The 12594-nt window shown below is 45.6% G+C and overlaps 1 pseudogene; it reads left to right on the forward strand.

Annotated features, from left to right (window-relative positions):
- The first annotated feature begins 5291 nt into the window (after positions 1 to 5291).
- LOC107160136 lies at positions 5292 to 8760 on the forward strand (annotated as a pseudogene).
- Positions 8761 to 12594: the final 3834 nt, after the last annotated feature.

The following is a 12594-nucleotide window of genomic DNA, read 5'->3' on the forward strand; positions in this document are numbered from 1 at the left end:
ATTGATTCCTAGTCATCTATTAATTCCCTCCAATGGGAGACTGGACCAACCAGGGAAAGTCTATCCTGGCACTGAGAGAGAATCAAACCCTAACCATTATGTGATGCATCCAGAGGAAAAAAATCTTCATCCCAAGGGGGAAACATAATGGTGCTCAAATCAACAGGCAGGAACTGTGTCAAATCCTGATGAAGGGGAAGCAGGGTGCTGTGAAGGGAGGGTCCCTGGGCAGCCCTGCCTGATGGCAGGAACTATCACAAACCAGTCAGCCCCAACCTCAGCTGTGCATAAAATCCAACCCAACAGCACCCCCTAAAGTCTAGGAGGATACCTGGCCAGTAGCCACCTGTTGTCCTTGAACAGAGGTCACCGATGTTATTGTGGAGCAAGTGATAATTGATTCAAAGCTGTCCCTTTGCCTCCTGGATGGGGCTCTGACTCATCTTTCTTTAGGTGTAAGGAATTCCTGCCCTATTATGTCTGATTACACTTGTTCTTTGGAGAGCCACTGTCTGTTGTGACTTAGGTTGACTGTAATTTTGACCTGCCTTGTGCACCAAGTCAGGGGTAATAAGAGAAGCCAGGGCTGTGACATGAAGTCACCCATTCAGCTGGTGAAACACAGACAAATTCCAGTGAAACTTAAAATTAAATCAGAGAGTTGACTTCATATATTGTAGAGAATAAAAATCAGAGAAGGTGTTGGATAGCCTTAATCCTATATAGCTGCACACACGTGAAATTAAATGTGTTTCATTTGTGGTAAGTTATTATGTGAAACAGAAACCAAATATAAAACTTAGACAATTATAAGTATCCAACTAACATATGATTATGTGATGTGATCAGGGATATTTTCCAACAAGATACCACAAATGATCATCCCAGTTTAGATGCTCTGTCTCCCAACAGCTCACATGTGACAATGTTTTTGGAGAAGAAATGATTGGTTTATAGCCTAAACCTAGCCAGTGAATTAACCCCTGATAGGATTAACTGGGGGATAACAGGGGCAGGTGGGGTGTGGCTGGAGGGAGCTGATCTTTGGGGTGTGAATATGGGTGTAGAGTTTGTATCTGCAAGTGGCCATGTCTCTCTGCTTTCTGGTAATGTGAGCCCCTTCCCTCTGTCACATGCTTCTGCCATGATGTTCAGTCTCACCTTGGAGGTACTGTCTCTGGATTGAGGTCACTGAAACCAAACCACCCAAATAAACTTTTCATCCTCTGTAGTTGTCGTTGGGTCTTTTAGTCACAGCACCATAAAGCTGACTAAAACAAAGAAAGACTGAAAAAACAGAAATGGATTCTCTAACTGCCACCCATCAAACCATTCCTTCTACATGTTCCCTGGAAGTGCTCCCCTCACATGGCACATCCAAGTATTCCATCTCTTTCTGTCTCTCCTTCCTCAATTTTAGAATTTTGTTTTACTCAGACTCTTGCAATTTTCCTTTGCTTGTGTTCTTCTCCCAGGCTAAAGGCCTTGGAAAGTGCCTGGGGCCAAGGTTTTCTGGGAGATGTGCCCTGGGTTGGTCCCAGATTCTGAAGGAAGGCTCTCTACTTGGTGGCTGCCCTGAAGTCAAGGACACTTGCTGTCCAACCCTGTGTCTTTCTCTCTAAAATCCAAAGTTGCCCACTGCTTCCACCCTCAGTGGCTTTCAGAGTTTTCCAAGTCTGATGGGGCATGGTGGCCCATGCCTGTAATCACAGCAACTCAGGAGACTTGAGGAAGGGGGATGGCAAGTTTGAGGCCACCCTCAGCAACTAAGGGAGGACCTAAGCAATTTAGTGAGACCCTGTCTCCAAATAAAAACAAAAAAATAAAAAGGGCTGGGGATGTGGCTCAGTGGTAGAGGGCCAATGTGTTTCATCCCCAGTACAAAGAGACAGAAGAAATCTTGCCCGAAGTCTAGAAGACTGCTTCCACCCTCCTTGTGTGCTCTTCCTCCCTGAGTGTGCCCAGATTTGCTGCAAGTTAACTTGACACTTGTGTGACTGTTGGACACATGGTTTCCATTGTGTAATCTTTTTCAATGACACTACTGTCTTCAAAAAGCTGTCTTCTCTCTGGAATTTTCAAAATATTTTTGAAAATTATTTTTTTCAAATAATTTTAATTTGGCCAAAGTTCCCTGTAGAAAGGTATTTTCCAGGAATGTTTTTTTTTTCTTACATTAGGGATTAAGTACTTTTCTGGCTGACAGTAGAAACAGGAGGGTCACATATGGACCAAATTGAGTCCATGGTGGGGAGTGCATGGACAGAGGCATCCCTGACTCTCACATCTCCCTGATTTTGTGCTCGTGCATGAGCATTGAATTCAAAGAACTAATCTCGAGGAAGAAAATCCCAACAGAATTAAGTGGGTGGAGATTGGGGAAGGTGATCACATACTGTTTTCTGATTGGTTGCTCATCAATCAGATGGAGATGGGGGCGTGGCCAGAGAGGTCCATAAAAGCTTCTGCAGAGCCATAAGAGAAGCACAAGAGTCTGGCAGCCTAAGGAGACACATCCTGGCCTGCTGAATATCAGAGCACCTGCACACCTGGCTAGATCCCGTAAGTCCCTCACTGGCCTAAGCACCAGCGCATTTCCTCCTCACCTGTGTGGATTCAGGTACAATTTTGTTCCTATATTTTCTCATGAGCCAACTTAGGACTTTGATTTTGCCTCACAGTGTGGTTTTGCCTTTATGCTGAATATTAGGATTTCCATTTTGTTTTATGTCACTTTCAATTTTCTCTCTCTCTCTCTCTCTCTTTTTTTTTTTGGTACCCGATATTGAACTCAGGAGCACTCAACCACTGAGCTATATCCCCAGCCCTGTTTAGTATTTTATTTTTTTATTATTTTTTTACAGTAATATAGCCACATCAATGTTTATAGTAGCTCAATTCACAATAGCTACAATATGGAACCAACCTGGTGTCTCTTGATAGGTGAATGGATAAAGAAAATGTGTTATATATATTAAATGGAATGTTACTCAGCTTTAAAGAAAAAAAAATATGGCATTTGCTGGTAAATGGATGGAGTTAGAGAATATCATGCTAAGCAAAATAAGCAAACCCCGCCTCCCCAAAAAGACCAAATGTTTTCTCTAACACGTCGATGCTAATTCACAATAAGGGGGGACACTAGTGAAGAATAGAGTTATCTTAGATTAGGTAGAGGGAGTGAAGGGAGGGAAGGGGAGGGAATATGAGGATAGGAAGGATAGTAGAATAAGACAGACATTGTTACTTTATGTATATATATATATGACTGCATGACTAATGTGATTCTACAACATGTTCAATCAGAAAAATGAGAAATTATACTTCATCTATGTATTATATATCAAACTACATAAATGCATTCTAGCATCCTGCATAACTAATTAAAACAAATAAAAAAATTTTAAAAAGGCATTTCAGAAAGAACAACGACAAAAAAGATTGCTACACCAACAAAGCTGTTCTTCAAAGAAGAAAAAATCCTTCTTATCACCCATGTCCCTCAAAGGCGAAGGATTGGGTTTCCCTTCCATGGGATGGGCTGGCTGAGAAATAAAAGCTAAGAAAAGTAGAACTATGAAATGACCACAGAATACAGAAAGTAATTTCAAAGAGGGGGCAGAGACCAGAAGCTGACCAGAATGGTCCAGATTCTAACAAAGAAAGGAGCCCATGTTTGCTGTATTTATATCAGAAGACATCAAAGATATTCTATGGAAGGTTCTTTACCAAAACAGGATAGAGTTGGGGGCATATAGGCTGCTCAGTTCCTAGCAGGTCACATCCATCTCTGGTGCCATGCAGGACCTTTCTGGGCAGATTTGCAGGGGAGTTCACTTGCATCAGGCAGTCTGTCCCAGTGGGATTGTCACTGGAAGTTCCCAGTGCCAGAGTCTAAATGGCTGAGATGCTAAAAAGGTGCTCACGCATTTCACGGATGTCTTCTTGCACCTTCTAGTGTGTGTGAGGCACTGGGTTCCATCCTCAGCACTGGGATGCGCTAGGCATCACTCCAGGAGCCGACTGGGAGCACTCTCTCAGAGTTTCTCAGGCCTGATGCACAACTACTGCATCAGTCAAAGCCACAGACTCAGAGGCTCAGCCAGGAGGCCCGGGACCCTAAACTATCCTGTTTTGTATTTTATTTAGAGACAGGATCTCATTGAGTTGCTTAGCACCTGCTCTTGCTGAGGATGGCTTTGATCCCTTGATCCTCCTCTGTCAATCTCCCGAGCCCCTGGGATTACAGGTGTACGCTTGCACGCCCAACTTTTATTCATATGTTTAATTTTTGTTTTTTAAGTTTTATATGGACAATATAATTAATTAATTAATTAGGTGATATTGTGATTGAACTGAGGGCCTTGTACATGCGAGGTAAGCACTCTAATAACAGAGGCATATCCCCAGGTCACCATTTATTAATTTTTATGTGCTGCTGAGGATCAAGCCCAGTTCCAGCCCCAGCCACTTTCTTCACCAAGGAGATTGGATTCCTATCTCATTCTAATTGATTGGAATTCTATTTTCTAATGATGGAAATATTTATATTGTGTGCCTACAAATTATACTCTTTTGCCGGGTGTGGTGGCGCACACCTATAATCCCGCCAACTCAAGAGGATGAGGAGGCAGGTGGACTAGAGTTCAAAGCCTGCCTCAGCAACACAAAGTACTACACAAATCAGTAAGACCCTGTCTCCAACTAAAATACAAAATAGGGTTAGGGACATGGCTCAGTGGTGGAGTGTCCTAAACTCAGTTGCCAATACCTGCTCCCTAAAAGAGTATACGGTATGGCCCATGTGATTTTGTACTTTTATACTCTGCTTAAACAAATTAAACCAAAAGCTTCAAACTATCTGATGGAACAGTTCACAGACTCTGTTCTGATCTGTATGTTCTCTTCAACTCTGCCTAAGGTGGCAGAATCTCACATGTGTAATAGATATCCAAGAGAGACTCTGTTGTAATTTCCAAGTGTTTTATAATATAGGCACATGCTTTGTAATTACTCATGATTTTTTTAAAATTAAAACTAACATCACCCATGTGAGGGCAAGTCCATTCCCACGATGTAGTTGTTGAATCTAGGAGCCTACTGTTTAGTTCACATGACAGTCCAATTCCACTTTGAGAAGGATGAAATAATAATCGAAGGCTTTCCCCCATAAGGGTGAGGTGTGCTTATAGACTCCCCAGTACCCCCTTCCCAGTGGCTGGCAATGGATGGGATAGTGGCCTTGTCCCTGGACCATTTTCCAGGATCCTTCTTCTTTCAGACTCCCCAGGATGAGCATCCAGTCCCCACCCACTCTGCTGGAGCTGGAGGGCACAGCCTGCTGAGCGACAAGTCCAGGGCCATCCTGGATCTGGAGGACATGCCCATAGAGATCTTCCCACCACTCTTTGTGGAGGCCTTCAGCAGGGGTCACACTGAAGTCCTGAATAAAATGGTGCAGGCCTGGCCCTTCACCCGCCTGCCTCTGGGGGCCCTGATGAGGCAGCCACAGCTGGAGATGATCCAAATGGCACTGGATGGGCTGGATATGCTGCTTGCCCAGCAAGATCACCCCAGGTGAGGGGGACCCAGGTGGCCTGGAAGGGAGCACCCTTGGGATCCAAGGAAGTGACTGATGGATCCACGGAGAGTGGGTGCTGAAGGGTGAACAAAAGGCTTCCTACTCTGCTAGCAAGGAGGGGTGGAGAGGCCTTGGCCATGCTGAGCCCCATCTGGGAGGGGCTTCTGGTTGTGGAGGTGCTTGTGGCAGCTGTGGTGACCCATGAAGGAGGCTGCACCTGCATCTAACTCAGCTGGTACAGGTGCAGGCCAGGCTGGATTGGAGGGAAGTGGGTGGAGAAAAGTGAGACAGAAGGAAGAGGTGGAGCAGGGTGCAGCAGCTTAGAGGGGAAGGAAGGGGCCTCAGGGCTGAGACTCTGCTGTGGTCCCCGCAGGAGGTGGAAACTGCAGGTGCTGGATTTGCAGAATGTTCCCCAGAACTTCTGGAGGATGTGGCTGGAGCCATGGTGGATGCCCACTCACTAGAGGTCATGAAGACAAATCAAACATTGAAACTTGGTCCAGCAATGGCAGCTAAGCCACCCTTCAATTTAGACATAGATTTGTGCCTCACAGAAAGGCCCCTGGATGAATTCCAGGCCCACTTGTTCCTGTGGGTCACAAAGAGAAGAGACATGGTACACCTGTGTTGCAATAGGCTGAAGATCTTTGGGAAACCCACCAGCCACAACAGGAAGGTCCTGAGACTGCTGCAGCTGGACTGTCCAGAAGGTGGAAGTGCACTGCACCTGGGTGCCCTCCACCTTGGGTGCTTGTGCTTCTTTCTTGGGCCAGATGAGGAACCTAAGGACACTGCAGGTCTCCCAGGTCCACTGCCTGCCCACACCTCCCCAGAAGAGCAGGAGCAGCTGATTGCCCAGCTCACCTCGCAGTTCCTCAGGATGGACTGCCTGTGGAAGTTCTGTGTGGATGCTGTCCTCCTCCTCAAGGGCCACCTGGAGCAGGTCCTGAGGTGAGTAGGGGGCGGGGGGCTGAACATCCTCCTCAGACCAGTTACAGGAAATTTCCACCGACCAGCCACTGATACTCTCATGGTTAATACAACACTGGAAGGTAAATAACCCATCCCTTTGTTCCTCTTGGATCCTGAAGCTAGATGGCATAACCTGTGTCAGAGCAGAGTCCTAAACCAGGGTCCATGGTCTGGGAAGTGCCACCATGCTGGGAACCCAGTTGGGAGGGACAGGAGCTAGGGATGGGACTGATGTTCCCTTTGTGGGAGGCCAGTCCAGTGAAGGTGGTGGAAAGCAGGGTAGAGAAGAGGGCTTGGAAGGAGGGAAGCCCCCACACTTACACCCATCAACAGGGAAGCACTCTTCTCCCCAGCTGGGAGCAGAGGACCTGCCTCTAATACCCACCTGGGGAAGGCTGTTCTGAGCTCCAGGTAGTGATCCTGGTGTGAGGGTGAGGAGCAGGGGTGGAAGTCTTGCTGAGGATATAGGGTGTGAGCCTCTCAGAGAGTTAACCCCTGTGGATTTTGTTACATCCTGCCTGAATTTGACCTTTGTACATGACTCCCCATGACCTCCTGTGCTCAGACCTGTGACTTTCTCCTTGGCAGTGAGGAGGGGACACAGAAATGTGGGCGCATCTGTTCACAGGAGTGGTGGTGAAAGGCTCACTCTGACATGGGGTGATGTGAATGACCAGATTCTGCAAAAGGCAGCATCCTAAGTGTGGACCATTGTCAGATGACCAGGGTGACTTTGGGTTTGGGCCAATTTGTCTTTCCCACCCTGACATTGCTCCTCAGAATTAACTGCCTGGTTTCTCCTTAGGCACCTGAAGACTGCCGTGGAGACCCTCTCAATAACCAAATGTCGGCTGTCAGATTCCGACTAGAATTATTTTTCCCGATGTCCAAACACCAGACAGCTCAGACACCTGGAACTGAGGGGCATCAGACTGACCAAATTCAGTCCAGAGCCCCTCAAAATTCTGCTGGAAAGCACTGCAGCCTCCCTGAAGAGCCTGGACTTGGAAGCTTGTATCACTGACTCCCAGCTCCAGGCCCTCCTGCCTGCCCTGAGCCGCTGCTCCCAGCTCAGGGTTTTGAGCTTCCATGGGAACCGCAACTCCATGTCAGCGCTGAGGGACCTGCTGCTTCACACTGCCAGGCTGAGCCAGTTGAGCATAGAGCTGTACCCTGCCCCTCTGGAGAGCTATGATGCCCAGGGTACCATCCACCCAGGGAGATGTTCCCAACTCTGTGCTGAGCTCACAGCAATAGTGAGGGACTTTAGGCAGCCAAATGTCCTTGTGTTCTGTACTGTTCCCTGGTCGTCGTTGTGGCTACAAGTTCATGTATAAAGAGGACCTCATTCACTGTTCCTGTCCAACAGCTGCCTAGTTGGGTGTGTTTCAAAAGCATACTTCTAGGCACTTGGATGTATAACCACGATATAGGGTCACCTTAGAGGGAACACAGAACCCACCATTTCAGACACTGCCTGAAGTGTGGATGCAGAAAGGAAAGTGCAGCAGGGGGCTCCATTGGAGGGAAGACCCCCGAGGATAGGACCTTCAGGACATGTGTCTTCATGGAGACATACATAGGGACCTGGATTTCTAGAATGGGATTCAGGCTTGATGGGCACAGGAAGAAGCTATTGTGTTTCATGGCTGGTCCATAAATAGTCAGAAATGAAGGGAATTTCAAGGTTAGTCTTCTGACGTCCTCTGTGATGGATTTACCTGGCTTTCTGATGAAACCTTGGGATTCTCCAGGTTCTGATGGAGAAAGACGGCCCTCGGTACTTGGTGAACAATGAGGTTCAGCCCCAGGAAGTCAGGGGATCAAACTGAAATCTGGTCATGATGTGTGGCTACTCTGTGGCTTAACACATGCAGGTGCACACAGGTGGCCTGGAACATTCAACATAGGCACTGAACATGAGCAATTGCAAGAAAACCTCTTCTCAGGGGACCTCAGTGCCACCCAGACATTGAACACTGCCCCTTCCTCATGGGTCTCCATGTAGACCCAGAAACCTCAGGTTTCTTTGGATGTGCTGGGCAAGACCATCTTTGCATACAACATGCCCCATTGTCCCACTCCCATTGCCTGCAGAAGGTGTCCATGCTGCACATTGATCAGAGCTCTGAGTCTCTTGCCTGTCATCCACCTAGGTAGGCTGTTCTCAGTTAAACTAGTGGTGCCCATTGGAGGTATCCAAATTCCCTTTCAGCAAAATAGTATAATCATATAGGTAGATAACACTTGTGAATATTTCAAAATAAAACTGAATAAATTACAAGCTCTGGTGGGGCAGGGGTGCACATAACTGACAGACCTTCCCCTGACACTTCCCTCCCCTGAGGACTGGGTGGTGGGCTTGTGCAGTGACCTTAGCCTTAGCTTCCCATCCAAGGATGAGAATGAGGTCCCCCCAGTCTTCATTTGAGGTGTTCTAAAGCTACCTGTGGATGTGTTTTAATTATGGCTCTTGAATAATTCTCCACACATAGTGAACTGGAACCCACTTGGATGTGTAAGCAGATTGCAGCTCGCTCTTGGAACTGGTAGCAGAGTCTGGGCCAAGCACAGCTGGCCTCTCTGTCACCCACAGAGCGATCTTTGTGCCTGGCTCCCTCTTTATGGCACTTCCTTTTCTTGGGCTCTAAGACTAGGTTGCAAGTGTGGGGTGGGTGGAAGGTTCTGAACGGCATTCATTCTGCTGGATTCTAGGTTCAAATAAAGCCAAAGATCTGCATAGTGAGATGTGTCATCATTTGTTCTTTTAAGAGTTATCATGACTAAAAAGGGACTTGAAGATATTCTGGTGCCTTCAGACCATTTGAACACTGGAAGGGTTGTGAGGGCTCTTTGTTTTCCCAGAGTCCTGGGGTTAAAGCACCCAGACTGCTCTTTGAGCTCCTCATCTTTTGACTCTAGGTTCATTTGTGCTGTGAGAGAGCACACAACTGTAGGATGTCATGGTAAACAGGACCAGCTTGTAAGGGTGGCTGTGTCAGGCAGTGGGGACTGGGTTTCACTCCTTGGCTCCTGAAAGATGCAGAGTCCTTTGCATCCAAAGACTCTACAGCCCCTTCTGAACACTGGCCAATTTCTTCTCCACAATCTAGGAAACCAGAACCCATGCTTTTCTGGAGAAATGAGTGAACTTCATCAAAGCTAACTCAGGGATCTGGGGTCATTGGTCAGTGGTAGAGCACTTGCTAGCATGTGGAAGGGCCTGGGTTCCATCCAAGGCATCACAGAAATAAGTAAACAAATAAATAAATCCAAAAATGATATGACCACATTGGGAAGGTTTAATTGGAATAGAGCTGTCTGTTAGAAATATTTGAAAAGAAAGAAGCAGAACCCACATGAAAACAATGGAATGCATTCTTTAATTGGTCTGGACAGGTGGGTCAAATAGGTGTACTGAAAGGTTCTCTTCTAAAAACAACTGCAAAAGCGGGCTTGGTGGCACACAGCTGTAGATCCAGCAGCCCAGGAGGCTGAGGCAGGAGGATGGTGAGTTCAAAGCCAGCCTCAGCAATTTAGTGAGGTTGTAAGCAAGTTTGTGAGACCCTGTTTCAAATCCAACCTGGGTATGGGGCTCACTGGTGTGGCACCCTTGGGTTCACTGCCTGGTCCCCAAAACAATAACAAACAAGTATGAAAAGCTGGTTGCAGTGGCACATGCCTGGGATCCCAGCTACTTGAGAAGCTTTATGATTTTATTCCTTCTCCCAATTTTACTAACTGGGGCATGACCCATCCTTATTTTTTCCAGTCCCTTAGATGCCATATTGGGCCATTTAATTGAGATCTATTTTCCTAATGTAGGTATTTCTTCTTGGGAACTTCCCACTTAGAATTTCTTTTGCTGTATCCACAGGTTTGAATATCTTGTGTGGCCCTGTTTATTGGTCTGCAGGCATTTTACACTTTCTTTTTTATTTTTATGTATTTTTTAAATTTCATACATACATGACAATATTTTGATTTCTTCAATGACCCATTGGTTGTTGGGGAACATGCTGAAGAATTCCTATGCTTTGTAACTGTCCAGGAGTTCCCCCTGCTATGGATTCCATTCTTATTAAATTTATGGAGATTTATTTTGAGAATAAATGGAGAATGTGTCGTGTGCTGTTGAGAAGGATGTTTGCTCTGCAGTGTTGGGTGGGGTGGTCTGTAAATGTCTACTGTGTGCAGAGATTGATCCATCCAGTGCTGAAAAGGGGTGTTGAATCCCCACTTTTATTACTGTGTTGTAGTCAACTTCTTCTTTTACATTCCAGTAATATCTGTTTTGCACATGTGGGTGCTCGGGTGTCAGGTACATGTTTGTGTACAATTGCTGTCTCATGTTGCTGAATTGACCCTTGATCATCATGTGATCACCTTACCTCTTTTTATTGTGTTTCAATCTCTAGTCTATTTTATCTGACAGGAGTCTAGCCATTCCTGCTCTAGGTTGGTTTCCTTTATGTGGAATATCTTTTCCATCCCTTCACTGCCACCTGTGTTTGTCTGAGGTGAAGTGACTTTCTTGTAGACAGCAGGTAACGGAGTCCATTGAAAAAGAAAATCTATTCAGTCACTTTACATCTTATAATTGGGGAGTTTATTCCGTTTAAATTCAAGGTTTTTTATCGAAAGATACAGAATTATTTCTGACTGGTATTGTTTATTTTTAGTTTCTTTTTCTGATTTCTCTTTAGTTCTTTTTCTCTCTTTTCCTCCCTACTCTCTAGTCTGTTTCTGAGGGTTGGTGTTTTCTTCTGGGATAAATTTGCATTTCCTTCTTTGTCCTTTGTGAACATGCTGTCATTTTTGGTTTTTCTTTTGGGCTTCCTCTGGGATTTAGAAAAATTTTATAGTTACCAAAGAGCATTTTAAGCTGAACAGAACCTCCCTCTGCTCTGATACCAGTACTCTGGATTCCGTCTTTTTTCTTGTAACTTGTGCTTTGGTCGCCATGGTTTCCTTCTCCTGGTTTTGTGCATTTCTTAACCTCTTACTGTGGCCATGCTTAACATTCACCATTTTGTTTTTAACTTTCCTATTAGTTATTTGATAGTTTAAATATTCCTGTTATGTAAACCAGGCACACTGCTGTATGCATGTAATCCCTCAGGAAACTGAGGAAGGAGGATTGCAAATTGAAAGCTATCCTCAGCAACTTAGAAAGGCCCTAGACAACTTCATGAGACCTTGTCTCAAAATAAAATATAAAAAGGGCTGACTTCCCATTAGATCCAACACCTTCAAGAGCCTGTACTCTCGCCTGTGGCCTTCACTGGAAGATATGCTGTGTTCCCTTCCTGCAGAAAGCTGGCTGTGAGATACAGCAAGAAATCACACAGCACAGAAATAATTTTGAAATGCAAGGGCGGGCCAGCTCTGAGATCTTAAGGATGCTGCTTCCACACTGGAAGGAGAGAGAGAGACAGAATGTGTGTTTTTTTTTATTTTTCTATGGGGGATACACAAAGGCTTTTCCATAGAACATGCTTCACCAAATAAAGCAATGGGTGGGCTGTCCCAGCTTGACAGGTAACACCCAACCCCAGAGCCACAGAGCAGTCTCTATAACTGAGGGAAGACTGAGGTCATGTGCTTTCTGTAATAAGCCATGGAATGACTTGCAATGCCACACCGAAATCTCCTTGGCTTCAAGGCTGAGTAGAGACTATGCAAATGGCTCAGAGGTGGCCCCCCACACTGGCCCTTAGTGCTACAGTACTGGCTGGAGTGGGAGGACAGACTGGGAGAGTCAAAAATGGATACGCACACATAAATATGTGCAGACGTCTGTTCCTGTACATCTCCATCACATTCCCCTTCTCTGAACTCTCAAGAACTTGAATGTCTGTAATGAGTCTGGCATGATTAAGTGTTTGCTGTGCTCAGAGTTAACTTAGAATTTTTAGTTTTGAATTGATTATGTGTATTGCAGTGCCCAGCACTAAGGATTATCATTTGCTTGATTAAGAACCTATACAGTGAAATTGTATTGAATGATTTGAGTGAATAAAGCATTGAAAAAAGCATTA

The sequence above is a fragment of the Marmota marmota genome, unplaced genomic scaffold (assembly GCF_001458135.2).
Source record: "Marmota marmota marmota unplaced genomic scaffold, marMar, whole genome shotgun sequence".
Lineage (NCBI taxonomy): Eukaryota > Metazoa > Chordata > Mammalia > Rodentia > Sciuridae > Marmota > Marmota marmota.